Below are 17,025 nucleotides of genomic sequence, written 5' to 3'. Positions count from 1 at the left end.
GAGAGAGTGACTGGCCACAAGGCCTCTAGTTGGCATTGTGCCTAAAGTGTGACTAGCATGTAGCCTCACAGTTTCTAATCTGGTGCCTTTATGCACTACACCAAATTGGCTAAAAATATACCAGATTACTTGTATAGTTTGTAGACCAACTTGATGAAGTTACAAACAGATTAGCACATATTTTGTGTGTTCCAACTTTGTGGCCATGCCATAACTGGAAAAATTATTAGATCAGATGTTCAAAATGATTCCTGCTATTGATTTACCAAACATTTTTCCTAAATGGAAGCAATATAAGAAATTGATAGCAGTAGCACTTATATACCACTTCACAGTGTTTACAGCATTCTCTAAGCCAGGGGTATCAAACTTGAAGCATCATGTGACATATCGCGACATATTGCCACTTTTTTTCCCCATTGCTGGCAATGGGATGGGCGCAGTTTTTGCATGATGCATCTGGCCCGCGGGCCAGCAGTTTGACATCCCTGCTCTAAGCATATTGAGTCAGCATATTGCCCCCAACAGTCTGGCTCCTCATTTTACCAACCTTGAAAGGATGGAAGGCTGAATCTACCTGGAGCTGATAAAAATCGAACTGCTGGCAGTCAGCAGAGTTAGCCTGCAATGCTGCATTCTAACCACAGCACTACCATGGCTCCGATGTTAATTACTTTTGTTAGCTGCCAGGTTAGTTACTGCAAAAAAAATAAAAATAAAATACATCTTTTATCAAATTCATGATATTTAAGTGCAAGAAATTGATTTGGCAGAAAAATTGATCCAGCAAATGAACAGCTGAAAAAAAATGTCATCACAAAAGTTTTATTTAAATCTAATTACCATGCATTGGCTACAGTAACAATATTTTCTCTAATTGATTTTAATTTGTACTAATATTATTCTAGATGAAAAATATTGAATATGGATATTTAAAATGCTTTTCCACTGTTTAGATGACATATGATATGTCATTTATTGTATATGCATATATAAACATACTCGCCCCAAGCTTTATTTTTAACTATTTTAGGGATTTTTTTAGTTTTTTAAAAATCTACAATATTTCAATTAATAATTTTGTTTCGCAAAGAAGGTTTTAAGATCTAAGAAAAGATGACAATATTGTATATTTTAATACTAAAAAAAATGAAGATTACCATATCATTTTTTTATACATACATGTATATGTCATTTGCCATTCTTGACATGGAGTAGGATTAAGAACTGTATTGACATTTGTAACTTTGGTACCCAAACACCTTCTAATTATTGGAAACTGCCAATTTTTGGAAGGTGGCAATTTATTATGTTTAATAAGTAAACAAATAAATTAAAGTCAAGTGCTGTTCATATATACTTTTGATTTATTTTTCTCTATGGATGGAGAAATTAAGGGACATAAAAGCAAAGACGAAGAGGTTACCAACTTTCTCATTTGTTTTCAATAGTTAACAGGTGTGTCTTTTGATGTTTAAGGCTAAAGAGAAAGAAAAGTGAAAGAACTATAGTTGCTTTACACCATAGTTTGTAGGCAGTTTTAAACATTTAAGGTTTCTGTCCTATATGTAGGTTGTGAATCTTTTCCTTCTGAAGCATGTACTACATGTTGTTAACTTGCCCATGAATAATAATTACTATTGCAGCACAAAGAGCCTTGGTGGAGCAGTGGGCTAATGCCTCCTTAAGTAACACCAGCTGCCTGCAATTATTGCAGGTTCGCATCCCACCAGGCTCAAGGTTGACTCAGCCTTCCATCCTTCCGAGGTAGGTAAAATGAGGACCCAGATTGTTGGGGGAAATTAAGCTGACTTTGTAATAATGCCGCTTGGTGTGTGTGTGAAAGCCCTAATAAGCAGGCATATACATAGAATGAAGGCTACTGCTAAGCTTGTAAGCCGCCCTGAGTCTTCGGAGAAGGGCGGGATATAAATGGAATTTTAAAAAAAATTCAGGGAAAAGGTTTTCCTACCTCCTGGTGACTGAGTGACTTTAGGGGACTGAGGAGTGTTCTAAAGGGTTTAAATCAACATGCAATTTAGCTGCTTATTCCTAAAGAAGTCAGTTAGGGTACATTGATTTTACTAATTGCATTGATACTACAAGTTCCCAAAGGTAAATAATTATGCCCTATATTTTTGCTTCCAGCTGACCAACCTTGTAACTCATGTCATATAAATTATAGCACTTCCCATGCAATTTACTATGCAATTAATCGAGCCATATCCTCAATTATTCTGCTAATACCAAGCAGCTCTGCAAAATGAGAAGGCTGGGAAAAGGCTCTTTGTGAATGGGACCCATAGCTCTCTGATCTGTAGATCTATAGAGAAGCTTTTTTTGCTCTTGGTGATTGGAAGGCCAGATTACTTGTTTCATGGATATGATGGTGCCTACTGGTCAGCCACATTTGAAAACTGTTTTCTTCCATTCCAGTTTGCACAATCTTACATGGGCTATCAGTCTGCAAAAATCTGGATGTCAGCTAGATGGCAGCAATGATAGTTTTATGCAACTCTTTGAATTCTTCTAGTGGTCATCTGGAATTTTGCAAGCCAGACGTGGTAACCCTAGCCTTAGGAACATTCTGTAAGTCAAATCTCCAGCAGATGGATTACATAAAAAGTTCTTTTTAGCAGGCAGGAATATAAGGATATTCGTATAAACTGTTCTAACATAGAATTGGTAAGTCTGGTCTGTTTTATTACCGGCTTTGCAGGACAAATTTGTACTCTAGCACTTTAATATATCCAGAATTTTAACAGGAAATCTGGATATAAATTCATTGCCTTGTTTATAGAGTGATGACTAGTTATTTAGTTGTGGAAACTTATTTTTCCCCCTTTTTGCAGGAAAAATGATCTCTGTGTTCAGAGCACTGCAATTTTCTCAGCAGAGGTTGCGTGAAAAGTCATATGGCCTTTTCATCAAGTGCCGCAGAAGAGAAACGGCCTCTCCAAAAAGCCATATCCTGTTGTGAGCAGATGGAGGCTTTTTGCTACAAGAAGAGAGAAAAAGTCAAATCACTGGGCCTTGCAAATGTTTTCACAACAGCGTAGGAATTTTGGAAAAATTGATAACAGGTGATTGGAAATAGATGATAGCTAGCCATACTATGTATCTGCTTAGTAGCAAACAATCTACCTGCTGCTAAACTGCTGTAAATTCACTAAAATTCACTTCTTGTTCGTCTGTATGCCACAGCTGTAGTTCAAAGAGTATACCAATGTGATGGGTGAGTGAAAGCCCGAGTACATGTGTTTTACATGGCCTAGTTATTGCTCTTAATGTGTTTCTAAATTTGCTGTTACATTCTACTAAATTTGTTCTACACTGTGTACTGTTTGGGGATGCTTGAATAGGAGTACTGGTCATGCTCAGTCAGTACTAAATATTCAACATTGACGTGAAGGAATTTCTGAAAGTTTAGATCCATTTATATAGGACTTTGGTTACTGAGCAGCTCAGGTGAAGTCTACTAGCAGGGGATTGGACTAGATGACCTCCAAGGTCCCTTTCAACTCTGTTACTCTTTCCTGTTACTTAATTTGACTCTATAAATCAGAAGAAAACTGAACATCCAGGAAACAAAATTTCAGGTTTGCACAGTTGTAGCTCTCCTTCCTGTCATTTCTGCCCCCTATGTATAGATTTGGCTCCATTTCTGTGTTCACTAGAAATCTGTCTTTAAAAAAAAGTTTTTGGGGAAAAAAGTCTGTTTGTTAAAGTGTGTGTGTGTGTGTGTGTGTGTGTGTGTGTGTGTGTGTGAAACTGCCTGCTGCAGTGCTGTTCAAAGCAATGTGCAAAATAGAATACATGCAAAGCAATGACCCTAATCTTGAAACTTGGCAAAGACATCAGAACTCATAGCTAACCCATTTTCTACTTTGCTTTTGCTCTGTGGTTACCTGGGATGTTTGCAGTGCAGCTAGATCAAACAGCTGATCAAGCTTTTACACAGCTTGGCCTCTGTACACTTGACCTATTAAGAGCAAAGCAGAGGCCCAATGCTACTTCTACTGGCTGGATTAACCAACATGACTCAAGACTTCAGCACTCAGCAAAGGGAAAAAGATCCAGTGGGGATTCCAATTCTACTTTAGTTGAAGTTTTTGATCAGTTGAGTTTATTGTTTTAACCTTAGACACGGTTGTTTGGACTGTGGAAGTGTTTTAGTTTTGTACCGTATAACTGCCGGAATCACTGCTGTGGGATGGATAGCCAAACAAACAAACAAACTTAGAATTGTGTAGTTTGTAGCAACTGTACAATTTGCTTCTTCAAGCAAATGGCACAAGAGATTTAATAAACTTTGAAAAGAGACCCAGGGTTGTAACTCATAGTGCTATTTCAAATCTAGCAATTGTTCTGAATCTGAATCTCATGCCCATAATTTCCCAAATGTGTTCAAAAGATTAGAGATACTCCAGAGCAGATCAGGGTATGCACACAGGGATGTGCCAAGCAAGAAAATAGTAGATTACCTTATTCCTTAGGCTAAAATCTGCTTAACTGATGTTGGAATTAATCTGTTTTATTTACTTGAAAAATTAGTTTTATGTTACAGTATACATACAGAAAAAAGTAGAGTGAACTCTGTGACGTATTTATTCACTTGCTTATTACTTTTTCATATTACCCAATAGCCACAATTATTTTGCAAATATGCAAAGTATCTTTTAAAGTCTAGAGCAGGGGTAGGCAACCTCGGCTCTTTTATGACTCATGGACTTCAACTCCCAGATTTCCTGAGTCAACTAACTAGATGTTCCTGAATATGAATGGTAGGAGCTATCAGGAACACCTTACACCAATTTGTCTTTTCTGGAGACTATGCATCAGATGCAGATGGCAGCCAGATTTTTTTGGGGCGGAGGAAATCCGATACTTTTTAAATGTCCATCATTCCTGAGAGAGGCTGTATGGTGTTTTATTTTATTTTATTTATTTTATTTTAATTCCATTTATATCCCGCCCTTCTCCGAAGACTCAGGGTGGCTTACAAGCTTAGCAATAGCCTTCATTCTATGTATATGCCTGCCAAGGTGGCCAGGGTTGCATGATTGAAGCTCTGCTCCTTTTTCACATGTGTTGTACACACAATGCGTATAAAAGGTAAGTAAGGAAAAGGTTGTAGAAAGAAGTGAATTATGATAAAATCTTGGAAAGAGAAGTTTGATTAGAATTATATATAAAAAGCTGTCGAGGAAGATAGATAGATAGATAGATAGATAGATAGATAGATAGATAGATAGATAGATAGATAGATTCTGTTTTTTAATTTTCTTTTTCTATCTTTTCTCTGTCTTTTTCATATTTACTTTACTATATGTATATATATTTGAATGTATTTATTATCTATGTAAAATCTACCATCAAGTTAGCATCTTGACTTTTTTAACACCTCAACACTCCTGCTCAATGATTCATTCACTTCAAGTGGGAAGAGGCCCACCACATGCCTGACTCTGCCCACACAGAAACTGGGAAATAAATGGTCAAGCAAACAAATACGCCAACATTTTGAACCCAAGCAGTTCCCAAAGCCTGATTAAATAAATGTCTGATCCAGTCTGCAGTCCTCTTACCTTGAAATAAGACCATATCATTACCTAAATTATTCTTCCACATATATTCTGAATTAAATACAGCATGCATGTTTAATTACTACTTAATATACCCTGAACCTAATTACTGCATTTAAATTTGGAAAGTCACTTCCAAATTTTATTACAAGTTTGGCTCCAGTTTTTGCTTTATGTCACAAACACAAACTGTTGCAGTTCAAGAGCAAATTGCTAGTGTATATTTAGTATTATTTGTTCTGGCTTAGATGCTAAGCCAGAACAAATGGATGCTAAGCAGGGGGCCTTCTTGCTAAGAAGGAAAAGACATATGCTTTGTCTAACTTAGCTCAATGAAAATCCATTCACAACAAGTACAGCCATCTATCAAGGTCTCATAATAACTACCTGAGTTTCCTATTGCTGCAAGTATACATATGGAGGATGGGGAGTCAAAAAGTCAAGATGGCAACCTCAACCATGCAATCAAAGACTCTCCCCACTTAACACTGGGAGCATTCAAGAGCCTTTCCTAGTGGCTGTCAGTCATCATGGTATCAAGTTGTGAAGTTGGAGAGGCTTAAGGATGCTGTAAACAACACATTTATATTAAAAGTTTCGTGAGAAAGCGATTATGTGTTGAAGAGAGGAAGTGGAAGATATTCCACTGCATACTGAAATGGGGTGTTTTGACTGAGGAAAAAAAGGAATCAGATGTGATAGGAAACCCCTCCTATTGAGAACCATATTCCTGCTGGCTGCAGAGGCATCACCAAAAGAAAAATAAAAACATGGTAATGTGGATTTTTAGGAGAATTATGGCCTTCCTTCGTGGTGGAAATAGATGGGGGAAGGAGACACAAGCAATGGGTGAGAATCAATAAGTTTCTAGCAGGCCAGTGAAGATGCTCAGAAAACTTATCTGAGCCAGTCATAGACTGAATAGTCCTTTAGATGAAGATTTATTTATTTGATTTATTTATTAAATTTACATGCTGCTCCAGTTCCTCGATAAAGTGACTCAAAGAGTAGATGGTCTCCTTACAATTTGTAAAAATTGTTTATTTGAGTCAAGCTTGATTTCTAGTGACCATATGGCCATATCAATGTAGGTTCCTTGGCCACAAATAGAATGGCTTCCTGTGCTTGGTATTAACCAAGTCCAAATGTATGTAGCTGCATTGAGATCAGCCAATGTTATTGTTAAATAGTGGGTTCTTTGGCGCAGGAATGAAGACGCAAAGCTGAATACAAGGTAACTCATAGTTTATTTCGTGCAGAAACTGTACTGGGGGAAAAGGCTGCAACTAGCCGCAATATATAGTCTAGCCCCTAGGCGGCAGCCAATAGGTTTGAATCAACCATTGCCGCCTGGAGATAGCCAATTGCAGCACAGGAGACTTGTAGTCTGGGTTGCTGGAGAGCTGTTAGCTGCTCCAGCAACCCACATGGTATTCTTTAAGAGCCCAGTACATAACAGTTAAGTTCTATCATCTGTTTTGGTTCTTGAAATACTGAACTGTCCATTATAAAGCAGAATGCTGACCATCCTTTGAGACCCTCCCTCATCTTTCAGCTCCAAATATCTTCTTTCCCCCAATAAGTTTGGGCATCATGGTTTACTGATACCATCATGTGTTTTTTTCTTGCAATAATAGCACAGGCAGCAGGGGGAGTTTAAAATATCACTCTCTGGAAATGCTGCTCTTTGCATCTGCTCTGCATCTGTGAACAAATCTAACTTTAGATAGAAAACAATAAATATTTTTAACTTGCTAATGATCCTCTTGCAGAGTCACTATAGGGACTCACTAACACTTTCATTTGCTTAAGTTCTGGCCTGCTGTAACGTGCCCTCTCTGATAATCATCTCAAAATGTAATTTGAAGTAGAAGCAGCAAACTGCTTTGCTTGCAGCAGAGAATCTATTGCGACAAACTGATAGGTGTTTCAGTAAACAAAACAGATATTTGACAAACTTGTAAAAACAACAAGATTTGGAGTGTTCTGTGGGAACATGCTCTATACTTCTGAATTAGAATTAGTAGGTTATTTTTAGACCTTTTGCTCTTAGCAGTTTTAATTGATCTTGAGGTAACATAGAACAGGTGTCTCCAACTCCCAGGCTGCGGCCTGTTCAGAACCGGGCCTCACAAGCAGCTGGCAAGGACATAAAACTCCACTTGCGGGGGCGGGTGGTCACACTCCTGCCCGCTGCTTACACAAATGAAGTTGCACACATGAGTGTGCTTGCCCACTGCTTGCATGAATAAATGAATGAACCTTTATTATCAAAGTACAATGTGTACAATGAGATTGGCTGAGCCTCCCTTTGTGACCCCCCACAACTCACAGTGACAACAAACCCACCATCTTGTTACACCATGTGAGCTAATTGCACAACACACGGCCTAGAGTTATTTCCCATTCAGGAGCCTGACAGCCCATGGATAGAAGCTGTTCTTCAGCCTGTTGGTACGGCTGGCTATACTTCTATATCTCCTACCCGATGGTAGGAAAGTAAAGAGGTACCGGCCAGGGTGTGAGTCGTTCCTGAGAATTTTCCTCACTCTTCCAAGGCAGAGAGCCCTGGTGAGGTCATCCAGTGGTGTCAGGGGACAGCCCACGATGTTTTGTGCTGTGCTTACCACCCTCTGTAATATCTTCCTATCCGTGGCTGTCAGGCCAGCATACCAAACCACAATACAGTGCGAAAGGACGCTCTTTATAGTAGACCGGTAAAAGAAGGTCATTAGTTGTTGTTCTACCTTGTTCTTCCGCAAGACCCTGAGGAAGTGGAGTCTCTATTGGGCCTTTCTGGCCACCTGGGTTGTATTAACTTTCCAGGTAAGATCTTCACAGAGGTAGACGCCTGAAAGGTTGGGGACTACTGACATAGAAGTAGAAGATATGTTTTGCAAAGTCCTAGAAACATCTCACCAAGCTTTCCAGAATAATTTGTGAATTTGACTATACTATTTTCACTTCTTTAAAGTTTCCTCTTCCATAGTAACACATGCTTGCATTTGAATGTGTGCCTTCCTTTGGAGAGTAATGTAGATTTAAATTATACTAATTCTATAGCCATTAACTTCTGCACTGATTCAGTTATGTACTTAAGGACCATAAATTTAGAGTGTTTGAAGCTAATCCCAGCTGAATCTCTGCATAATCTCTGCATAATACACTTACACAGAGAAATATATATATAACATTTTTATTAAAGACAAATTGCCATTAACAATCTGATTGGGATTTGTTTTATTTCTCCAGGCCTGCTACAGAGACTGGAGAGGAGGAGGAAGGTAAAGGTCCACCAAGTCAGCTTGTTGCTCTGAGGAATTGTTTTCACCCGCAGAGGAACAGTATCCTTGAGAAGCTCATCAAAAGCTGCCCAGTTTGGCTTCAGTTTGGCATCAATCTGGAAAAGGCTTCTGACATACTCTGCAAGGAACCATCAGGGGTACAGTTATGCTTCTTCAAACATAACTCAGTTCTTCAGGGATCAGATATTCTTTCTCAAACCTCGATCTGATCCTGAATCAGATCTTTCAGCTAATCTGCATTTGACCGATGGCTTTGTTTCCCCATTATAGATTTGTCACTTCCTCAAGTGTTCATAGGACTGATTGTAAGATAGCGCTGTAGGCATAAATAGTAGAGACCAGCCTTAAGCAGCTTGCCCTTCATCAGAATTGCCAACCAACATGGACTGTCTCATCTTAGAAGCATCAAGTTGGGGAATGCAGGGTAGCCTGAGAGTGGCAGGCATCAGGAATGACAGGTTATTGTTGTTTACTAGCCTCTCCAGGCGGGCTGTTTAGAACCAGATACAGCATATGATTTATTCATTTGATTTATTTAAAAATTCATATGCAGCTTTTCCAAACTTTTTCCCCCCCAGGACAGTGTGCAAAACATTTTAGAAACTGATATCTGCTTCTGAGTACCTGCTTAGCTGAAGAATTTCTTTTTTTTTGACACACCAAGATTGAATTTTCCTTATTATAACAATCACATTTGGTCCAGGGAGAGGGAATTTTTAATTATTGGTAATATAGGGTTGCAATTTGATGACTGAATGTGGATTGACTACAAAAATTGAGTAACCTGTACAAAACAAGTATATTGGGGTGCTTTGGTCATGAATGAGCATGAGAATGACTAAGGATTGAGTCTTTCTCTTATCTCCTAACTTTAATTTCTCTTGTTTACTATTTCTCACTTTTCTTTTGCTTTATATAATGTAGCTTATCCAAAAAAAGTGTTGCGTGATACATATGCATGTATGGAAATCTAGTGACATTTTACTGAGATCTGTTTGGGAGATTTTGTTCTGTCTTTTGCTCTGCCTCAGCTTGCAGGGATGAAAAGAAAATACACCTTGAATTTATTTGCACAGTAACTTTTGTAGCAATTGTGTTGACCATAAAATGCTTTATAACTATTACATGAATGAAAAAACGCAAAGGCTGTAGCTCGTTGATATTCAACATGTGCTGCTTGTAAATAACTCAAATCTGCAATACAAAATTACACTTCAATTCCCATTTACCAAATCTTTCATCTTTTATTATTCCTTTGTAGTACCAGCTGCTATCTTTGAATAATGGAAACAAATACATAACACAGCAGATTGCTAATACATATACTCTTATTTGGTCCTTATCAACCTTCTCAGTTCAGTTGTCCCAGAATTCCCAACTTCGCTATCTGGAAGCCAACAGATTGGGGAAAACTGGTAGACATATTCATTTTTACACGAATCCTTCCCACAGAGAGCCTTTCATCTCCTTATTCCCTTATATATCTCATCTCTACTTTCCTCTAAACCCAGCTCCATTTGCATTTGTTTTGCCGCTCAGTCCCAGTGGCTCTGTCCTTAACAGTCATTCCCTCTAGCGCACTTCTGCTTCCTTTCTTGTGTCATTCTGACTTCCAAAAAATCTTCTCCCCACTTTAGAGACAGCTCTTTACAATAGACAGGCCTTGGTAGAGAATCTGAAAGGGCTAAAAGCAGAATGGATAATCACAATGAAGGCAGCTTTGTATCTCAACCAACCTATTTATGCTAGGTCTCAAATGATCTGGAACACAGGGAATAGGAAGGTAGTCTGATTTTCAGATGCGAATAATAAAATTCAAAGCACGTTTTGTGGGTTGTTTTTTTTTACAAAATTCTAGAAGGAACAGCAGATAAATGGGTTACACAATGGTGAAGATTCAATATATTAAATAATGTACTTTGAATGGGCTGTCAGTGCCCTTGAAAGTAACGTTGGGATCTTGGTGGACACCTGATTGAAACCATTGATATATTCTGCAGTAGGGTAAAACAAAAATTAAACTGTAGGGTAGGGATTGATGTGGGGGCGGGGGGGGGGGGAAGAAGCAAATCCATGGCATGGCTTTCTTTGCTATCTAAGATATAGTTTCCAGATGGTGGAGCCTTCTGTATTTCCCACAGCACTAGGTCTTAAGTGGAATGCCTTAAGAATCCACTGCTGTGCCTTCTTCAGAATCATCTTGAAGGCAGTGACACTCACAGAGGGGTTTGATAGGAGCTGGAGGGCATCTGATGAAAACTGATCACAGCTTTTTTTTTGTAAGCGCACCATAATGTCACTTCCATGTAAAAGGGGGGGGGGGTTGTGCTGCAATGGTGCAACTTCCCTGGTCATTTTGGTGATAAATCCTACAGATGCTTCTGCCTGAAAATATGATGTGGCTGAGGTTTCACAGGGTGTTTTTTGAGAAAGCCAGATAGAAAGCTTTCCAAGGCTATTTCATGGACTTGGTATTGGAACAAACATGTGTATCAACCGACACTTAGGTTTTTTCCCCTTGTTTTATCTGATAGTGTTATGCTATGCTTCAGAAATTAAATTTGGTGCAGGACTGAAGACAACATCTCTTGACAACAGCATGATAACAATAATGAAGAATCTCTTAAGAACAATAAAATTAGGAAAGCACTGATATGTCCATTCCTTAACACGACAAAGCAAACCTTACTTTAGCTGTGGGTAAACTCATAGTTAAAATTATATGGAAGTTTTTGTTATCGTTGTAATGAGTGGATAGAATGGGGAAATTGTTCTGAGAAAACTTGTGGATTTGATTTCAATAGATTCAGAAATGTGTGAAGGTTTACTTCCATGAAAATATCTCAGTATGCAATAATTCTGCCTTACCACCTGTTAAATACGTTTCTTTCATTTCCTTTTATCAATACATTTTTGCTATTACATATTACATGCTATTGCATATTACTGCATCATTAGCATTGCTAGTGTTACCTTCCCACTTTTTGTAATAAGAGCAGCAGTCTATAATTAGTCTATAATTAGTCCATTTTTAAAGCTCTTGACATTCTATTTGGCCCAAGGCAAAATGTCAGTTATAAGTCTTCTCATCCCACCTTAAGCATGAAAACCATCTGGGTGACTATCGGGCCAGTTATTCTTTCTCAGTCCAATCCACAATCAGACGGTTATTGTTGTTGTGGGAAAGATAGGAAGAAGAAGGAGTATTAGGTATGTTTGCCACCTTGAGTCATTTATAAAAATAATAAATGTGGGAAACAAATAAATAAGGACTTCATTTTCTATTTTAAGGGCAAGCTAACGTAATTTGTCATAATTAGAGCTCAGGCTCTAATTAGATGTCTACAGAAAGGGACAAAGTAGGTATTATCTATTACTTAAGCAAACCTTATAAAAAATTAGTGATTAGGGGATCGTTAGTAGGCAAAATGGGGGTAGTAAAAGAAGCATTTAATCCCTTGTTAGGGCAACTAAGTTTCCAAGAATAAAAAGGCATATTAATTTGTAAAAATGTATTTATTAATGTTAATTCATGAGTCCTGAGCAAAATTTACAATAAATAAATAAACTTGAAATTTAATATGTGGAAAAAGTTATTTAGAACAAAGCGGCTTTCAATACTTACAAACTTTTCCTGTTTCCTATTTGTGATCACATTTTGGTCAAAGCAAGTTAGTCAATGACTGAGAAACAATAGACTCTTTGAGCTATGATTCAGGAAATGAAGAAAGGAGTAGATCCTCTTTTCCATTCCACAATCCATTAAGAAGCTCTCCCAAACTGGATTAATACAGAATTGTGACAACAAAGGGAGATCATTCATCTATGTAACAGTTCTGACATTCATTAAGAGAGAGGACCTAGAGGAAATCCATGCTACCATAGAAAGATGGTTTCTGATACATTTGGCATGCCGAAACTATTAGGACCAGGCATTTTTTTCTACTTTTCCTGCAACTAACATTTCCTCCTACAAACATTTTCCCACATTTTCCTCTCAGCTGGATTTATCTTCCATGTTAGAATCCAGAATGGGTTGTAAGGATAAATGCCTGCAATTAGTGCAGGTTCGCATCCCACCAGGCTCAAGGTTGACTCAGCCTTCCATCCTTCCGAGGTAGGTAAAATGAGGACCCAGATTGTTGGGGGCAATTAAGCTGACTTTGTAATAATGCCGCTTGGGGTGTGTGTGAAAGCCCTAATAAGCAGGCATATACATAGAATGAAGGCTACTGCTAAGCTTGTAAGCCGCCCTGTCTTCGGAGAAGGGCGGGATATAAATGGAATTAAAATAAAATAAATAAATAAAATAAATTTCCAGTTAAACTTAACAGATGACACAAAAGCTGGGAATCCATACTGATCTTACTGAATCAGTGTGATGGCTGAATCCGTGTGATAAAGTTAGCTGCACAATGACCAATGTCCCCACTGCTTAAATTATTCAAACTTATACACATAAATTCACCAGGAATATGTGGCTATAAATTTGACAACCAAGCCATCAGTCAAATGCATGTTCATTATACTGTTTCTTTTTAGGGGAAGCAAAGTTATGCAAAATGAAGAAAGGGAACGATCCTGGCAAAGCACATTGTTTCTTCTTCATTCAGTAGATTTATATGTTGCCTTTTGTACTTCAATCTTCTCATTTTTTCAGGGTTTCATTAAATTTATTCAACCACAATTCCCTTGACTTTCCTGTTCTTCTCAGCCCACTCCCTCCTTCTTCCTTGTTTTTGCAATTCAGTCCTTATTCACCTGAACATCCTTCTTTTCCATTTGTCTCTCACATTCCCGTTCAATTTCTGTTCATTCAGAATCCATCCATTTAGAATCTATTTACCAATCTCTTATTATATTACCACACTCTGATTCAACTTACATTTATGTTTCTCCTTTCATTCACCTATTTCTTTTGATATACCCAGACTTTTGGACAAATTCTGCTATCTATCTATCTATCTATCTATCTATCTATCTATCTATCTATCTATCTATCTATCTATCTATCTATCATCTATCTATCCACACACACACACACACACACATACACTATATATATCTATTTTTAACATTTCATTCCTCATGACAAAAAGATATGCTTTGCTTTGCCTTTCCAAAAGTATTTGCATTAAAATTTCTGCATCTAATTTCTCATCATATAGTTTTCAAGTTACAAATTCATCTACTTGTTCTTGTTATTCATTACTTCTGTGTAAGTTTCTCTCCATTTAACCTGTCAAACCTTGAACTTTATTAACTTTCAGATCCATATTTCTTGTTTCATCAAACTATACAATCTACCTAACCATCATTAGTAAATAATTTGAATTCTTGCAAACAATATGATCTCATCTGCAAAGAAAATTTAATTTAATTTAATTTATTAATATTTCTATACCGCCCTTCTCCCGAAGGACTCAGGGCGGTGTACAGGGCAAGAATAAAACACAAAGCTACAAAAATTAAAAAGTAATTAAATACATGCCCATAAAAAACAATAAGTACATTAATAAAACCCCAATAAAATAATAGTAAAAACCCCACCATTCCCCCCTCAGGCCAGGCCGGCTTGTTCGAACAGATATGTTTTCAGATCGCGGCGAAAGGAGCGAAGATCGGGCGCCGTCCGGAGCTCAACCGGTAACTGGTTCCATAGCTCCGGGGTGCCCACAGAGAAAGATCTCCCCCTGGGGGCCACCAATCTACATTCTCTGACCGGTGGCACCCTGAGGAGGCCCTCTCTGTGGGAACGCACAGGGCGGAGGGAAGTTGACGCCGGCAGCAGGTGTTCCCTAAGGTACTCCGGACCCCTGCCATGTAGGGCTTTAAACACCATAACTAGTACCTTGAATCTCACCCGGAAGACAACTGGCAACCAATGCAGCTCACGGAGCAGAGGTGTGACATGGGAGTATCGGGAAACTCCCAACACAACTCTCGCGGCTGCATTCTGTGCCAGTTGGAGCTTCCGGGTGGTCCTCAAGGGCAGCCCCATGTAGAGAGCATTGCAGTAGTCTAGTCGAGAGGTCACGAGCGCGTGAGTGACTGTGCATAGATCATCCCGGCTTAGATAGGGCCGCAACTGGCGCACCAGGCGAACCTGGGCGAAAGCCCCCCTAGTCACAGCTCCTATGTGGTCTTCCAGGGTGAGCCGTGAATCTAGGAGGACTCCCAAGTTGCGAGCCCTATCTACGGGGGGTAATAATTCGCCCCCCATAGCAAGAGGTGGAATGTCCGAATAAACCCGGGATGAAGGTATGCAAAGCCACTCGGTCTTGTCGGGGTTGAGTTGAAGTCTGTTCCTCCCCATCCAGACCCGAACCGCCTCCAGGCAACAGGACATCACGGTGAGGGCATCACTGGGGTGGTTTGGGGTCAAAAAGAAAAGCTGGGTATCATCAGCATACTGATGATACCCAACTCCAAAACCACGAATGATCTCACCCAGCGGTTTCATATAGATGTTGAACAGGAGAGGCGAGAGGACCGACCCCTGAGGAACTCCACAAATGAGAGACCTCGCGGTCGACCTCTGCCCTCCTGCCAACACCAACTGCGAGCGTCCCTGGAGATAGGAGGAGAACCACTGTAAAACCGTGCCTCCCACTCCCAATCCCCCGAGACGCCGCAGCAAGATACCATGGTTGATGGTATTGAAAGCCGCTGAGAGGTCTAATAGGACCAGAACAGAGGAATGCCCCCTATCCCGAGCCCTCCAGAGATCATTCACCAGCGCGACCAATGCCGTCTCCGTGCTGTACCCGGGCCTGAAACCCGATTGGCACGGGTCTAGATAATCCGCTTCATCCAGGACCAGAGGGAGCTGATGTGCCACCACACTCTCAACAACCTTCGCAAGAAAGCGAAGGTTGGAGACAGGACGAAAGTTGTTCAATACAGCTGGGTCCAAGGCAGGCTTCTTGAGGAGAGGCCTCACCACCGCCTCTTTCAAGATGGCGGGGAAGCTACCCTCACTCAAAGAAGCCGATATAACTGCCTGGAACCAGCTGCATGTCCTCTCCCGGGCTGCATAGACCAGCCAGGAAGGGCACGGGTCCAATAAACATGTGGTGGTGCTCAGCCTCCCCATGATCCTGTCCACTTCCTCCGGAGTCACAGAATCAAACTCCTCCCAGGTGATATCGACAAGACCACCCGTGTCCTGCTCGACAGACTCTGCCCAGTCAGAGTCCAGACCGGTCCGAATCCGAGCGATTTTGTCCGACAGATGCTGGTTAAACTCCTCGGCACGACCCTGCAAGGGATCCTCCCTCACCTCCTGATTTAGGAGGGAGCGAGTCACCCTAAACAGGGCGGCCGGGCGATTATCTGCGGACGCGATAAGGGTGGCGAAGTGGTTAGACCTCGCCTCCCTTATCGCAGCGAGATAAGACCTAGTGTAGGTTCTTAGTCGCAATCGATCGGATTCGGATCGGCTGGATCTCCAACCGCTCTCTAGGCCCCGTCTCCGACGCTTCATCTCCCGGAGCTCCACGGAGAACCATGGGGCTCGACGGGATCTGCACCGGGTCAGGGGCCGCAGGGGTACAACTCGGTCAAGAGCCTCAGTGGCTGCCCTTTCCCAGGCTTCCACTAAAGTACTGTGCGTGTAAGAAAAAAAATCCTTGTCTTGCTTCTTTCTCAATGTAATTCATTTGTTCTCATGCAAATTTTATTTCAAGACTTTAACTCCTAGACTTTTTGAGTCAATTGACTTTTGGTCATTCCCCCCCCCCATCCTTCAGAGTCAGAAACATCTGCTTCATATTTACATAATGGCTTTATCTGGGCTGAGAATCATTGATTCCTGCCTACTTGGCTTTAGCCCATACAGTACCTTTCTTTCACTTCATTTATTAAGTCATATTATTTACCATTTATTGTTCTCAAATTACAAGTTGCGGTCTTATATATCGTCACCAGACTGGCCCATGTATGTTGACCTCTGCCAGACAGTATGGATTTCTTTGACTGAAGCTTTCACATAAACATTTTTTATACGTTGGAGAAGAAATAGACTAGCTTACTCATTATAATGGTGCCACATGAGCATTCTGTGCTGCATGTAATGACAGAACTGATGAACCTGGACACAATTCAGCCAAAGTGCAAAGTCCACAAGTGCAACC

Source organism: Vipera ursinii (genome assembly GCF_947247035.1).
Source record: "Vipera ursinii genome assembly, chromosome: 1".
NCBI classification, from domain to species: Eukaryota; Metazoa; Chordata; class Lepidosauria; order Squamata; family Viperidae; genus Vipera; species Vipera ursinii.
This window is presented reverse-complemented; position numbering follows the sequence as displayed.